Below are 16,649 nucleotides of genomic sequence, written 5' to 3' on the forward strand. Positions count from 1 at the left end.
ACCACTGGGTGGGTCATTAAGTGTAGATTAGTTGCTAAAGCTTTTGTGTCTTGACCTCTTGAGCTTGTGAAGAGTTTTTCTGCACCCCCCTGCAATCCCTACACAGATCTGGCTGGCACAAGGCACAAAACCATAGCTCGCCCCTATACACGAAGCCAAGCCAGAGCACAACTAAATGCAGCACAGCCATCTTCTCAGAAAAACTCTTCACAAGCTCAAGAGGTCAAGACACGAAAGCTTTAGCAACTAATCTACACTTAATGACCCACCCAGTGATATTCAGAATATCACTCATGAAATCACCCAAGATATCCCTCAAGTAATTAAGGAACAAAAGAAGAAAAGGCACACTAATCTAGGAACTTCCTCTCTGCCCAGAACGTTGGAGGCTATACACCACACCCCTCAACAGTATTTATAGGAACTCAAACACCAGACTCTGCTCTGTTCCAGTAACAAGAAGCCGAAAGCACCAGCCTGAAGATGACGAGTGAGACCTCGTCGAAACGTCGCACAGACACCCCGAATCTTACACGGGAAGACACCCGAAGACACCAAAACCTGCATTCCTGTACCCGTGAAAATCTACGAAAGCATATATATATATATATATATATATATAATCACATGATATGACACACACACTATTTCAATGGCAATGCCCATCAAGGAGGGGGGCTGGCCCTCTCAAATATTTTATAGAGGGGTGCGACGGTACCTCGGCCTCTAGAAGTTGGCTCCTATGTGTTGTTGTAAAAATACAATTGAGGATCAGGGCCCCCTCATGGGTTGCTATGCAGCCTGAAAAGTCAGGGGACTACCACAACCGAGAAAAAGAAGAGCATGGCAGCTTTCAGCTGTGATCCTGTTTATTTCGTTGCAGCTGGGTTCTCCGCAGGTGAGCAGCATAGAACCCGTTACAAAAGTAACTTGGAGTAACTTTTTAATACCTTAGGTTTTGGGTGGTATAAAGTGCCACAGGCTTGTCAAATTACAGGTAAAATGGGGCAGGTTTTGATTAGATTGGAGAGGGGTGCAAAAGGTTGGCACGAGTGCAAAGCAGAGGTGCAGTGCGCAAGAGCGTTTGCACTTGACAAGGCTACACCGGTTTGACAATTTGAAGTGGTTTGGGGAGGCAAAGCTGGTAGCCGGGTTTGGGAGAAGGTTTGGGAGCAGCGGGCAGGCTGCTTGCCAAGAGAGGGGAGGAAGAGGACAGAGAAGAGGGGGACTAAGAAGCTGGGTGAAGGGAGAGGAGGTAGGTTGCCATGAGTGGAGAGTCATGGTAGAGAGCAAAGGAGAGGAAGCAGCAAAGAGGAGAAATTGCAGGCATCACCTGGGGAGTTTGGGCGAAAGGGATGGAGAGGAGGAGGCTGGAAAAGGGGCCTGTGCTGCTTGGGGAGGGGAGAAAAAAGTGGGGAGAAGGAAAGCCTCCCAAGGTGTGATTCAGAATATTTTTTTTCTTGTTTTCCTGCTCTAAAAACTAGGTGTGTCTTATGGTCAGATGCATGTTATGGAGCGAAAAATACGGTATATTGATCTCCTGTCACCTAGATTATATCAGTTATATGATGGGATATTTAAAGACGGAATCATCTTGACATTATTCAGCCAGGTTTACATTACTGTTATTCCAAAGCCCGGCAAGGACCTGACGCAATGTGCCAACTATCGCCCAATTTCTTTGATAAGCATCGATGCAAAAATCTTAACAGCGATCTTGGTAAATAGACTGCAAGGAATAATACCAATTATTACTAAAAATGGCCCAACAGTGTTTATAAAGATGAGACAAGCTGCAGATAACAGCAGGCTGGTGCAATATGGACAGTTTGAATGCCGAACATGGGATCTGGGCTATCGTTCGGACTTCTCTTGGTGATTATTACCCATCCACGGCTCCTGGAATATCCCTGGGGCCATTGCCCCAGTCCAGCAATACAACCTGTAAATTGGAGGCGTTCTGGTACAAGAGGATCCGTGTATGTGTGAACTATTAAAACGGATCAGTGACTTCCACCAATGCTGCGTTCTCTGGGGAGGGGATCTGCTCCTGGCTCAGTGTGGGGCAATGAAACGAGGTTGTCCTTGGATGCAATCCGGATCCATCTGACAGTAGCAAAACTCACTTGGTTGGGCCAAATCCTTCAAAGCAAGGGAGGGGTAGGTGGAAGGAAAGAAGGCATCGGATCCTCTTCCCACCCACCCCATTAGACTTTCTTCCCCCTCCTACCCCCAAAAAACTCCCAGCTGTTTACCCCCCAGTGTAGGTTTCTTGCATTGTGGGGAAATGTCTGGCAAAAGTGCGTTTGACAGGGAAGGTTGTATGTGTGATGTGGAAAGGGTTCAGCACTCTAAGTCCCCCCCCACACACACACACACTTTACAGGGATTCAGTTACAGATAGGTAGCCGTGTTGGTCTGCCATAGTCAAAATAAAAAAATTCCTTCCAGTAGCACCTTAAAGACCAACTAAGTTAGTTCTTGGTATGAGCTTTCGTGTGCATGCACACTTCTTCAGATACACTTTACAGGGAGTTTGTAACGGACGGATTCTGACATGCTGTGTCACTGCCGCCATGTGCAGCCACCAATTTCTTCTTTCTTTCTCCCCCTCTCTGCCCCCCTGCAAGTTGTCTGTCTTGGGGCAAATCTGGATCATGGCCTCCTGTTGTTTTGGGGAACCACATTGTTCCCCTTCTTGCTCTCTTTGGGGCTGATGGGATTTCAACTACACTATGGCTCTGCTACCCTGATGTGTAGTTTGTGTGAGTCTGTTGTTGGTAAAGGCTCAACGATTAACAAAAAACAAAAAGACTAAACTTCCCAATAAAGTAAGTATGAAGGAGGGTAAAGACTGGCAAATTGCCCTTTCATTGGAAAAAAGCAAACCTTTTCATTTTAGTTTGGAATAGTGACAAGAAGAGGTTTACAAGAAGTGGTGCAACCTTATTCATTCATGGCAGGAACAGAGACGAGGCCACTTACAAATTTGAGGTTTGCGGAAAGGAGGTTTCAGTTTTATTGTTCCTGTTTCATTAACACTCAGTGGAGTTTCCAGAGTTCTATATATGAAAAAGTCTGCAGTTATTTCCAAAGAAGAGGAAATCCGATATTCAGCAACGCTGAATATTTTGTGTATTTTGTGTGTTGTTGTTTTGCAGTTTTGTATTAATAAAGACATCATAGTGAAAGGAAACGCCATTAACATCTGAACATGAATAAAACAGTAAATGTTTACCACTGGAGAAAAAAGGAATCATTCCATTTGTGATCCACATTTACTGGAGCAGTGCAGCCTTGGTCGGGAGACGCAGGTGATTTCTCTCTCCACTTCCTCCCCCACCCCCAGATTTCCAGGCAGGGTGAAAAATATTTCCGGGGCCATTTTCTTGCAAAAACTATGGAAAAGAAAGAAATAACAGAGATAGTAGGGATACAGGCATATAAAAAAGTAAAATATTTAGGAATATGGATAACATAAAAAAAAAATTTAAGATAATTATGAAAAAAATTGGCAAGAAATTAAAAGAAATTTGGAAACATGGAAAAGGATGAACCTCCCTTTAGAAGACAAAGAGTTGGATTTGATATCCCGCCTTTCACTCCCTTTAAGGAGTCTCAAAGCGGCTCACATTTTTACTGAAATGGGTTACTTCCAGGTTTCGGCGCTTGTAAAGAAGCTGGTAAAATGCGGTCTTGACTATGCTACCACTCAGTGGATTTGTAACTGGCTGACTGACCGAACCCAAAGGGTGCTCATCAATGGTTCTTCTTCATCCTGGAGAAGAGTGACTAGTGGGGTGCCACAGGGTTCTGTCTTGGGCCCGGTCTTATTCAACATCTTTATCAACGACTTGGATGATGGACTCAAGGGCATCCTGATCAAATTTGCAGATGACACCAAACTGGGAGGGGTGGCTAACACCCCAGAGGACAGGATCACACTTCAAAACAACCTTGACAGATTAGAGAACTGGGCCAAAACAAACAAGATGAATTTTAACAGGGAGAAATGTAAAGTATTGCACTTGGGCAAAAAAAAAATGAGAGGCACAAATACAAGATGGGTGACACCTGGCTTGAGAGCAGTACATGTGAAAAGGATCTAGGAGTCTTGGTTGACCACAAACTTGACATGAGCCAACAGTGTGACGCGGCAGCTAAAAAAGCCAATGCAATTCTGGGCTGCATCAATAGGAGTATAGCATCTAGATCAAGGGAAGTAATAGTGCCACTGTATTCTGCTCTGGTCAGACCACACCTGGAGTACTGTGTCCAGTTCTGGGCACCACAATTCAAGAAGGACACTGACAAACTGGAACGTGTCCAGAGGAGGGCAACCAAAATGGTCAAAGGCCTGGAAACGATGCCTTATGAGGAACGGCTAAGGGAGCTGGGCATGTTTAGCCTGGAGAAGAGGAGGTTAAGGGGTGATATGATAGCCATGTTCAAATATATAAAAGGATGTCACATGGAGGAGGGAGAAAGGTTGTTTTCTGCTGCTCCAGAGAAGCGGACACGGAGCAATGGATCCAAACTACAAGAAAGAAGATTCCACCTAAACATTAGGAAGAACTTCCTGACAGTGAGAGCTGTTCGACAGTGGAATTTGCTGCCACGGAGTGTGGTGGAGTCTCCGACTTTGGAGGTCTTTAAGCAGAGGCTTGACAACCATATGTCAGGAGTGCTCTGATGGTGTTTCCTGCTTGGCAGGGGGTTGGACTCGATGGCCCTTGTGGTCTCTTCCAACTCTATGATTCTATGATTCTATGATTCTATGTGAATGAGTTAAGACCATAGAGCTGTCTTGCTGATAGGCCACAGACCATAGAAATGTAATTGGTAGAGGGGGCAGTGTGTGGTGTCATTTCCCTTTCTCTCCTGAGGGGGAAGAAGCCAATAAATATTTCCTGTTCCTTCTCTCTCTCTCTTCCTTCGACTAACAATGGAGGCAGACATGCCTCCACTTGCCCCAAATTCTGGTGCATGCCTGAAGCTGTTTGGTTTTGTTTTTTGTAAATACAAGTATTATCTTTAATGCCTGAAGCTGTTTTTTAAAAATACAAGTATCTTTAATGTTGTTGCTGCTAAGGATGATTATATGTTTTAAACTTACTTTTCAGTCTGTGGCCTGTTTTTTTTTGGGGGGGGGTTGTTTTTGTTCTTTTTTATAAACAAGGGAAGCAAAGGAGGAGATCACCCTAACGGCTAATTCCTATGATTTGAATTAAACTGCCTAAATTGGGATTTTAACTCTGCTCAGCCCCATCTTTTATAAGCAGACAATAAGCTGATTCTTTTGTTTGTTAATTCACACACATGTGTCTGTGGAGAGATAAAATGTAGTTAATATATTCCCACACTTACCTAATAAAAACCCATCAGAGAGCATAGGGGAGGTTGAGCCATTCCCTCCCTCTTTTTTAAACTCTCTCCTGCTCCTTTTTCTTCTCTTCCCTCTTCCCTCTGGTCCTCCTCCCTTCCTTCCTTCTTCATAGCTCCAGAGGCTGTTCACCCCTCCCACCAGCAGATGGAGATACACAGAGCAATCCTACCTGAGTCTGCCCAGACATAGGTTCTATGGAGTTCAGAAGGATTCATTTCCAAGCTAGCAAGTGTAGGAATGCAGTCTCCAACTTAGTTCCTTGGGCAAGTCACTGCCCTCTGAGCCTCACCACCTTAACGAAATCCATAAGCTCCACTCTGACCAAGGATGGGGAGAAATTCAGGTCAATTCACACGGAAAAGTGAATCATACCTAATTCGCTCTTCCTGAAAGTATATGCAAATTCAGAGGCGCCGACTTATAAAAAATATTGGGGGGGCCCATACCGGGGTCCTGCCCGAAGGAGACAACTTCTAGGGGCTGAAGTCCTGTTGCGCCCCCATAACATATTTGAGGTGGCGAGGCTCTCCCAAAGTTGATGAGCATTGCCATTCAAATGGCGTACATGCGCTGCATCTTGTGATCGGTTATGTGGAGCGGGACTTTCCTGCTCCCCCCCCTCCACGTTTAATTCAAGTTGGCACCCCTGCCCCCCACCCCAAGAGAAGATCTCACTCTTATCCGACCCGGGGAAGCGAAAGGGGGGCTGTTGCGCCGCGTCTGCCGCTCGCCTGACAGCAGCAACGTCTCCCTTCCAAGCGCCGCCCTCAACGCGGAAATGCGCGCAGCGGATACGTGCAAGCGAGCTCTCCAGTTCAGGCTGCCCGCTACTCGCAGCCTTGCCCCGATAGGGCCGCTCTCGGCCCGCCTCCCTTCCCTCCCCTTCACCGGCGGAGACTGGTTTGGGCCGAAAAGAAGCCGCCCGCTCCCTCTGCGCCACGCGCGCCTGTTCCCCGGCAGCGCAGCGGGCCGAAAGCGAAGTGGCTTCAGCTGAAGCCCCGTTTAAAACAAACAAAAACGCCGAGCGGCTTCCTGATTGGCTGCACGGTCGGGTCAGATGGTGGTGCGTGTTTTCCACCTAGCAATTTCTTCTTTGATGTTTCGAATGGAAACAGAAGGGGAGGAGAGACAGTGGCTGGAGGAGGAGAAAAGGGGATGGCCGTGGGGTGTGATGATGATGATGATGGGGGGGGAAGAGTGCAGAGCGATCTCCTTCTAAAGCTCTTTTTTTCCTCTTCCTCCTCCCCTTCACTGAAACATGGTGTGGTCCAAACCAGCGGCGGCGCTCTGCTGGAGGGGCGCCCGAGATTATTGGGGGGCAGAGCCCCCCCAAACGAATTTTTGAGGGGGCTCGGGCCCCCTCAGGCCCCATGGAGTCGGCACCTATGTGCAAATTGTGATATCAGCCTCCTCCGAATTTTGCAGCACGGTTCTCCAAGGATGTAATGTGTACAAAGATGCAAAAAAAAGTGTCAGTGTTAGCAACATAGATGGATTTTCATGAGTACTTAAAAAAAGAAAAGAATTTGCACAGCAATGTGAAAATGTGGAGAACTGAATTTAGAAGTAGAAAACATAAGAAACCTGTTAAGTTGTGGGTTGACATAGCAGCCGGCACAGCGATTTCTTCAAGTAGCTCTTTTATTCTGGTAAGCTGGAAATAAACTGACAGCGAACAGCTCAGCCGGCCTGTATTTATAGTCAGCCGGCTGTCAACATTGTAACCATAACAGCTCAGAGTTCCCGCCTAAAATAACGGACGCGGACCTGAGTGAAAACTATCTACAGACCTGAGTGAAAACTATATACAGTATCCCCCTGTTGGCCCAGGGTGAAACTACACTACATAACAAAACCAAAAATTGTTAATTTGCCATTTCCTAGCCCTGACTCCCACCCACCCCTCCAAACTGTAGCCAACCCATAACCCCCCGAGTAGCTTCCTAAACACAGAAAAAACTATTGTTGTTGTTTAGTCGTTTAGTGGTGTCCGACTCTTCGTGACCCCATGGACCAGAGCACGCCAGGCACTCCTGTCTTCTACTGCCTCCCGCACTTTGGTCAAACTCATGCTGGTAGCCTCGAGAACACTGTCCAACCATCTCGCGCTCTTTCGTCCCCTTCTCCTTGTGCCCGCCATCTTTCCCAACATCAGGGTCTTTTCCAGGGAGTCTTCTCTTCTCATGAGGTGGCCAAAGTATTGGAGCCTCAGCTTCAGGATCTGTCCTTCCAGTGAGCAGTCAGGGCTGATTTCCTTCAGAATGGAGAGGTTTGATCTTCTTGCAGTCCATGGGACTCTCAAGAGTCTCCTCCAGCAAAAAAACCTGAAGCAGGAATCGGCAAGCCACTCCAGTATCCCTGCCCAGAAAACTCCATGGACAAAGACAACAGGCATATAAATAAACTATAGGGTATCACAAAAGATAGATGCACACATGCACCTTGCCCTATAATTCAAACACTGACCCGGCCCTCTCTGTGTGTGTGAATCTCTCTCTCTCTTACAGTGAATATAGTTTTGGATCCAGAAACAGCAAATCACTACCTCATTCTCTCTGAAGATGGGAAGAGTGTGAGGTGTGGAGGGGAAAGGCAAAATCTGCCCAACAGCCCAAAAAGATTTGATCCGAAGACCTACGTGCTGGGCAGCGAGATATTCCGTGCAGTAAGAAAATGGTGGGAAGTGGAAGTTGGGGGAGAGAAAAATGCCACGTGGGCTGTGGGGGTGGCACGTGAGTCGACCCCGAGGAAGGGACAGGTCAGCCTTCAACCCAGTGTAGGAATCTGGGCTGTGGGGAAAGCCATGGTTGGCTCATTGTATAGACTTTGGGCTTTTACCGCCCCTGAACCTTTGCTCTTAAATCATGAGCTCAGTAAGATCCGGGTGACTCTGGACTATGAAAGGGGTTCTGTGGGATTTTTTGATGTTGAAGGAGATGTCTTGATCTTCACTTTCCCGGAAGCGTTCTTCTTTGGGGAGGAAATCCGGCCCTTTTTCTTGGTCGGGCAAGGAGCTGAACTGAGCTGCTGAATCTCCTCACAGCCCCCTCCCCAATCACCCCTAATGCCCTGAAAAAGAGGAGTTGTTTTTGCACTTCCCATGCAGCTGCATGAGATTGGCATGTGGGAAGAACAGTGTTCTTGTGCTTTTAACAATGGCCTGGCAGGCAGAAATCCAACAGGCTAAGCCTCTTCTAGTATGAAAATACAGTCATGGGAAAAGCTTCATCACGACTGTATTCCCTCTCATTTTGTATTATGGCGGCCATGTTTTGTTATGGTCCTGTGGCAGCCATTTTGTTACTGGTACCAACAGCACTCCCTCAAAACTTGAAATGTACCCTCATCCAAAAAAAGTGGGCGCCCGCTGGTCTACAATATCAGTTCTGTACTGTACTGAGTGTTTTGCATCAATAAACCATCTCCTTGTTTTCAGTTTCAATGTTTATTCTGTGGTCCTTATCCCTGGCTGAGGTGAAAATCTGAGCCTACAGTAACAACCTAAAGAGAAACTGTCCGCCCTCCTAAGCAGAGAACAAAATTCATGGAAGATTAGGGTATGAATGGCTATTGGCCTTGAGGACGATGTATTTTCCCTGCCTGTCAGTCTGAATACCAGATTGTGGGAACAGAGAGTGCTTTTCTACCCTGGGCTTCCAGAACATGGTTGGCCACTGTGAGAATGCAATATTGGGCCAAATGGGCTTTTGACTTGATCCACCATTCCACACACACACAACGTTCTTCACACACACAAAGCTATGTCACCCGACAGAGTTGCCACTGCAGACTACCTGAATGAAGTTCATAGACCTCTGACGGTCCACAGACTCTCTCCGGGAACCTTTGGTCTAGAATCCTAGAAGCCATCTGTGGTTATAACAGGTGTGCAGGCTACTCCTGGTTTGGCAACACATGTATCCTCTGTTCCACAAGGACAAAATTTATCAACTCCACATTTATTGTACACCTGGCCTTGAGATGAGAGGTAAAGCGATGCATTTAGCATGGACAGCGCCATGTCACTAGCTCTACTCATTCACAGCCATTCCAACATCATACTTCCATGTTCAGATCAGAAATAGCTCCAATTCCTTCCTCCTCCCCCTCCAGGCACTCAAACCTACACACAGTGATCAACACAGAATTCTTCCCTTGTAGATCACCAATACATGAGCTAAAAGCAAAACAATGTGCTATTGTGAGGTTGCCCGAGGTGGGTGCATGGCCTGTTCTGTAATGACTCGTCGACATATGTTCTTCTTCTTTGGCGATCACTCATAGCTGAGTAAGATTGTCTTCCATGAACACGGCCTTAACAGTGAGTCCATAAGTGACTGTGGACAGTGGCGTAGCGTGAGTTGTCAGCACCCGGGGCAAGGCAAGTAATTTGCGCCCCCTAACCCGTGGATTTGCGCCCCCTAACCCGTGGATTTGCCTAATCCCCAGATGTTGCGCCCGGTGCGGCCGGCCCCCCCTGCACCCCCCACGCTACGCCACTGACTGTGGAGGCCAATTCTGGATCCATACATCCTTCCACAGTGGAGACATTGGTTTCCAGGCGGGAGTTGATCACAGTGAGGGTTTGCCAAGCATGCCTTCTTCTTAGCATGTTTCTCCCTTTCATCCTGAGTTTGAGCATCTTCAAAGTCCATGACACCTTTGGTAAAGGCTGTTCTCCAATTGCAGCGCTTGCAGGCCAGTGTTTCCCAGTTGTCGGTATTTATACCACATTTTTAAAGATTTGCCTTGAGAGAGTCTTTAAACCTCTTTTGTAGACCACTAGCATTACGCTTTCCATTTTTAAGTTCGGAATAGAGTAGTTGCTTTGGAAGACAATAGTCAGTCATCTGTACAACATGACTAGTCCAACGAAGTAGATGTTGAAGAATCCTTGCTTCAACACTGGTGATCTTTGCTTCTTCCAGTACACTGGCATTAGTTTGCCTGTCTTCCCAAGTGATGTGTAAAAAAAATTGGAGACCCCGTTGATGGGATCTTTCAAGGAGTTGGAGTTGGACATTGACATATGTGTGATGGCCTGAATGTAATGTTCTCACATTTTCCCTTTATGTAAAAAGGTTTTGGAAGCTGGAACAGACCAAAGGTAAATAGTTGCAAATTGAACGAGCAAATTGTATCAAAGATATGGGAAGCATATGACAGGGGGAGAGAGGGGAGGCTTGTCAGCCCCAGCTCATTTAAGCACTTAATTAGATTTCATCATGCAGATAGCCAAATGTTTCCCTCTTCTGCAATAATGATTGCCTTTGTATGGCGGACAAGATGCACGGGTCCACAACAAATGCGCCATGAGCAGGGTAGGACTAGAACCAATGGCTTTGTGATGGCCTGGGACTCAGCCTCAGACCAGAGGAGTCTCAGTCTGCAGCGGATCCTTTGCCTCAGGCATCATCTGAACCAAGTCTGGGGCCTGGTCCTGAAGAGTCCCAGTCTGCACAGGTGCCCCTGCAACAAACACCAGCTGGGCCCAGTCAGGGGCCTGAGCCTGCCCTGGCTCCAGGTGCGGGGATGACCTCGTTGCCTTCAGCTGGGCCATCGCTTACAGCTGCTCCACTACCGGTTTGGTCAGGGGAGGCTGAGGCGGCCCCTGGGTCTAGTAACCCACCGACGTCTCCTGAGCTGCAGAGATGAAGGTCTGAGAGAAGGAAAGACCTGAGTACTCGCAGGAGGAGTGCTCGCCTTCAGGCAAAACAGGGAGGTGAGTCGCCAGGAGTTCAGGACCAGCCGTTACCCCGACAGAGATAAAAGGCTGTCGGACCCCACACCAGGTTGCGGGAGCAACATTGCTGTATGCCAGAGATCCTGTACCCGTCCTTGCCTGGTATCCTGCCTCGTGTCCTGCCTTGGCCCTGTCGGACTGACTCCTAGAGGAACCTTTGGATTCTGAACCGGATTCTCGGGTTACCCCTGGACCCAGCACAGGCTTCAAGTTACAAGAAAGGAAATTCTGACTAAACATCAACAGTGGAACAGACTCCCTCAGGAGGTTGTGGACTCTTCTTCCTCAGGGGTTTTGAGCAGGGGTTGGGCGGCCATTTTTGTCAGGAATGCTTGAGTCGAGATTCCTGCATTGCAGGGGGTTGGACCTGATTACCCCCCCCAAAAAAAACAACTCTACAGTTCTATGATTCTATGACTGAGAAAGGTGCAAAGAAGAGGCAAAGAGAAAGCAAAAGGTGTGGAGAGAGAAGCAAAAGCAAGACAGGTGACAAGAGGACAAAAAGTACCAGAAGGTTGAGGGGGAGGGGGAGGCACCAGCCGGGGGCAGAGAAAGAAAAGAGTTGGTGGAAGTAACTGAAAGCCAAAGGAGATGAAAAATACAATCATTTTGGATGCCATGGGTGCTTTCTTGATAAGTAGAGTTTGGATTTGATATCCCGCTTTATCACTACCCGAAGGAGTCTCAAAGCGGCTAACATTCTCCTTTCCCTTCCTCCCCCACAACAAACACTCTGGGGCTGAGAGACTTCAGAGAAGTGTGACTGGCCCAAGGTCACCCAGCAGCTGCATGTGGAGGAGCGGGGAAGCGAACCCGGTTCACCAGGCTGCGAATCTACCGCTCTTAACCACTACACCACACTGGCTCCCATAAGAAAACACAAACATCATGGTGATAGCTTCTCGCCTTTCTGCTCAACAACAGGCCGCCTTCACCAAAGAGCAGCCCCCTAGAAAGTAAAAAGAAGACACAACTACTGAAAGGTCTGAAGGTTTGACCCACAACATTTGAAACAGAGGTTCTCTTGTACAGTGGTACCTCAGGTTACAGACGCTTCAGGTTACCGTACATACGCTTCAGGTTACAGACTCCGCTAACCCAGAAATAGTACCTCGGGTTAAGAAATTTGCTTCAGGATGAGAACAGAAATCGGGCGGGGGTGGCAGGAGGCCCCTTTAACTAAAGTGGTACCTCGGGTTAAGAACAGACCTCCAAAATGAATTAAGTTCTTAACCTGAGGTACTACTGTACTAGAAGAATAGCAGGCCAACACCTCAGTCTGTGAAATGTACTTAGCAAATGAAAGTTTGGAAACATAAGAACCATCAAAGTGTTTAGAAAGAAAGCACGTCGGATTGAAAAACAAACCACTTGATTATTATCTTTCAAAAAATGGACACCCGGTCTTTGAAGAGCCCTTTGAAGAAAACCGAAGCTTTGAAGAACAATTTGCTCCATCTGTAATAGGAAGGGAGAATGGCCTGGTCCAACTTGTTCACAGAGTTGCTCCAAAGGCTAGTTGGATTCATTGCTTCTTCTACAAGAAAGTTAAAAGCAAAGCACTAGCTTCCAAACCTATGAGTGGCAGGCCTTCTGTTCTAGGACATGTGAAAACCATTAACTTTATCAAATTAAGTACTTGTGATAGAAGTTCTCTGCCAAGGATTGCGTCCTGAACACAAAACTCTGTTGATGTTGCACAAAGAGATAAGACGATGATTGTCATGATTGTCAACATGAGTTCATACGCTTCTTCATTAAGTTTGTTCAGAAAACAAACGGTTCAGTGTACAGCCCAAAAAATCTTTATCAACAATTTTCAAGACAGATGCTTTAAATAAAGAACTGATTACATTTCTGCTGGTTGCATCCCATCAAAATTGGAAAGGTTTATATAACTTGCTGTTATCTGTTTGGAGTCAGAAGGTTTTGGCAATGGCTCTCGTGGAAAGAGCTGGCTGATGTATAGATGGTATTTGACTCCTGTAAAATTAGCAAAGATATAGCATAATGGTGACAATATATGTTGGAAATGTAAAGAAAAGGAAGGAACCTTTTATCATATGTGGTGGACTTGTCCCAAGGTGAAATCTGGGAAAAGATTTATAATGAATTGAAAAAAATGTTGAAATATACATTTATAAAGAAACCAGAGGCCTTTCTTCTTGGAATAATAGGTTTGGAATTGCCCAAGAAAGATGTTAAATTATTTTTGTATGCCACAACTGCTGCTCGTATTTTGTTAGCTAAAAAGTAGAAAACCCAAGAATTACCAACAATAGAAGAATGGCAGATGAAGATGATGGAATTTTCGGAGCTAGCCGACCTAACTGGAAGAGTCCGCGACCAGAAAAAGGAGTATCAGGAAGAGTGGAATAAATTTAATGATTATTTAGTTAAATTTGTTAAGTTAAACTAACTGAAAATAGCTTGCAGATACTCAATGGGCTTAGGATTTTATTTATGCTAAGTGATGAATTAATATGTTTAATTCCATAAGGTGAAGATCTAAGGATGTTAATGTTTTAAGTTAAATTTCATAAAAATTGGGATTTGGAAAACCATTAAAAGGACATGCAATTAAATTCAACCAAGGGGGAGCGAGGAAGTCACTTAACAAAGTTAATAACTGTAATTTTCAATAAGGCTATGATTTATGTTTGTTTGCCTTGTGTGTTTGTCTGTTTATAATATTGTGAAAACTAATACAATTTTGGGGAGGGGAAACAAAGTTGGAAAGGTTTATATAACTTGCTGTTATCTGTTTGGAATCAGAAGGTTCTGGCAATGGCTCTCGTGGAAAGAGCTGGCTGAAGACTCAATGGGTGGTATATGGGAAATGACACTTCAGGGATTCTTAGCACTGTTTATAACTCAACATGCATCTGGCCGGCCACTGTAAGAACAGTGGGTGGGCCATTGGCCTGATCCTGCAAGCTCTTCTTATGTTCTTATGTGCAAGGGGGTCCTGTAGTGAGAGCCAGTGTGGTGTAGTGGTTAAGAGCGGTGGACTCGTAATCTGGGGAACTGGGTTCGCTTCCCCGCTCCTCCACATGCAGCTGCTGGGTGACCTTGGGCCAGTCACACTTCTTTGAAGTCTCTCAGCCCCACTCACCTCACAGAGTGTTTGTTGTGGGGGAGGAAGGGAAAGGAGAATGTTAGCCGCTTTGAGACTCCTGAAGGGGAGTGAAAGGCGGGATATCAAATCCAAACTCTTCTTCTTCTTCTTCTTCTTCTAGTGAGTTTAAGGAGTGAATCCGAGGTGGGTCTCAGGCAGAGGTATCAAGCTGCACCCAACATTGAGAGAGCCTGTTGTCCATGTGACATCACACACATGCCGCCCCCTCCAACCAGGCCAGGCCGACTTGGTCAATCCCACCCACCCACCCACCCACTGCCCACTACTTTAACTTTGTAAGCCACCACCACCATGAGGCTGAGGCTGCCTTCCTGAGGCCACGGCCTCCCCCTCTGCAAGGCCCACCAAGGCGCTTGGGTGCGAGACTACATAACACCGGTCTTGAAAGTCCTACACTGGCTCCCAGTATGTTTCCGAGCACAATTCAAAGTGTTGGTGCTGACCTTTAAAGCCCTAAATGGCCTTGGCCCAGTATACCTGAAGGAGCGTCTCCACCTCCATCATTCTGCCCGGACACTGAGGTCCAGCACCGAGGGCCTTCTGGCGGTTCCCTCACTGCGAGAAGCAAAGCTACAGGGAACCAGGCAGAGGGCCTTCTCGGTAGTGGCGCCCTCCCTGTGGAACGCCCTCCCACCAGATGTCAAAGAGAACTACAACTAACAGACTTTTAGAAGACATCTGAAGGCAGCGCTGTTTAGGGAAGTTTTTAATGTTTGATGTATTACAGTATTTTAATATTTTGTTGGAAGCCGCCCAGAGTGGCTGGGGAAGCCCAGCCAGATGGGCGGGGTATAAATAAATTATTATTATTATTATTATTATTATTATTATTATTATTATTCCTTTGAGAGGTCAGGGTGACTAAAGCTGTTTCACCGTCTAAATGTAGGTCAAAAGAGGCCTCTATAATCTGCTTCGTTCAGCACATCTGCTGATGAATATGCGTAATGCATGTGGCATATTTTCAATATTTAATAACTCTACATGAGTATTTGATGGTATGCTGCTCTTGATTTTTATGGAGAGTTGGACTATGTTTGGCTTCTGTCCCTTATATAAAATAATAATAATAATAATAATAATAATAATAATAATAATAATAATAATAATAATAAATCAAACATTAAAAACTTTCCTATGCTGGGCTGCCTTCAGATGCCTTCTAAAAGTCAGGTAGATGTTTATCTCCTTGATACAAGGAGGGCAGGTGCCACCACCAAAAAGGCCCTCTGCCTGGTTCCCTGTAATTTGACTTCTCACAGTGAGGGAACCACCAGAAGGCCCTCAGAGCTGGACCTCAGTGTCCTGGTTGAATGACAGGGGTGGAGACGCTCCTTGAAAGTTTTGAAATACAGTGGTACCTCAGGTTAAGTACTTAATTCGTTCCGGAGGTCCGTTCTTAACCTGAAATTGTTCTTAACCTGGAGCACCACTTTAGCTAATGGGGCCTCCTGCTGCCGCCGCGCCACTGGAGCACGATTTCGGTTCTCATCCTGAAGCAAAGTTCTTAACCTGAAGCACTATTTCTGGGTTAGTGCAGTCTGTAACCTGAAGTGTATGTAACCCGAGGTACCACTGTATCCTGCTTACTGAGCCACAAGTGCTTCCATTCAACTATACTCATCTTTCAAAATGTTCTTATGCATAAGGCGCATTTGCACACGCAGCCCTTTTTATACCACTTTAGGGACGTTCTGTTTAAGCAGATGTTCCAGCACATTCCAACAGTTGTTATGTGGCTGATTCCTCACCCAAGGCCTCTACGTGCGTTACTTGTGTGTAGGGATGGGTGACTCTGTCCATTCCAGTTTCTCTCAGTTTCTCATCTTTCTAGTCTTAAGCTTCCACATCAGTTTGCTATTATTGTTCAAGTCACCATCAGTTTTCTCCTAATAGGAACAAATTTCTCCTAATACGAACAAAATTGTACACAATTTTGCCTGGCGTGCAAATTTGTCAACAAAGCCGTTTCGCTCAATACCGTATATTATTTTCAATAAGAGATTCGATTTTATGCCCGGTTCACCCTAGCACATGAATCTTTGCAGAATATCCCTTCTTGCTGGAGATCTGCACTGCAAAATTCAGAGACGTGAAAATTTCAAAGAATGGCTGTGTTTCACTTCCTGTGTGGTTTCAGAAAGGGCTGGTTCAGCACGGTGACCTTTAAAATGTGAACTGAATTGCATTTCTCCCCTGCCTCTACTTCCGTGTATAGGGCAGTCACGGACACACAGGATCCTGAAGTGCTCTGGGAATCTCTATGCAGAGAGAGAGGTCTCTCTGCTCCAGGGTGTTAGCTTGTCACAGCAACAGCAGAGGCAGAATCAGCCGTGTAGTGTCAACGTTTGTGCAGCCACTTAGTTTGTGTGATTTCCAGG

The sequence above is a fragment of the Podarcis vaucheri genome (assembly GCF_965113315.1).
Source record: "Podarcis vaucheri genome assembly, chromosome: 2".
Classification (NCBI taxonomy): Eukaryota; Metazoa; Chordata; class Lepidosauria; order Squamata; family Lacertidae; genus Podarcis; species Podarcis vaucheri.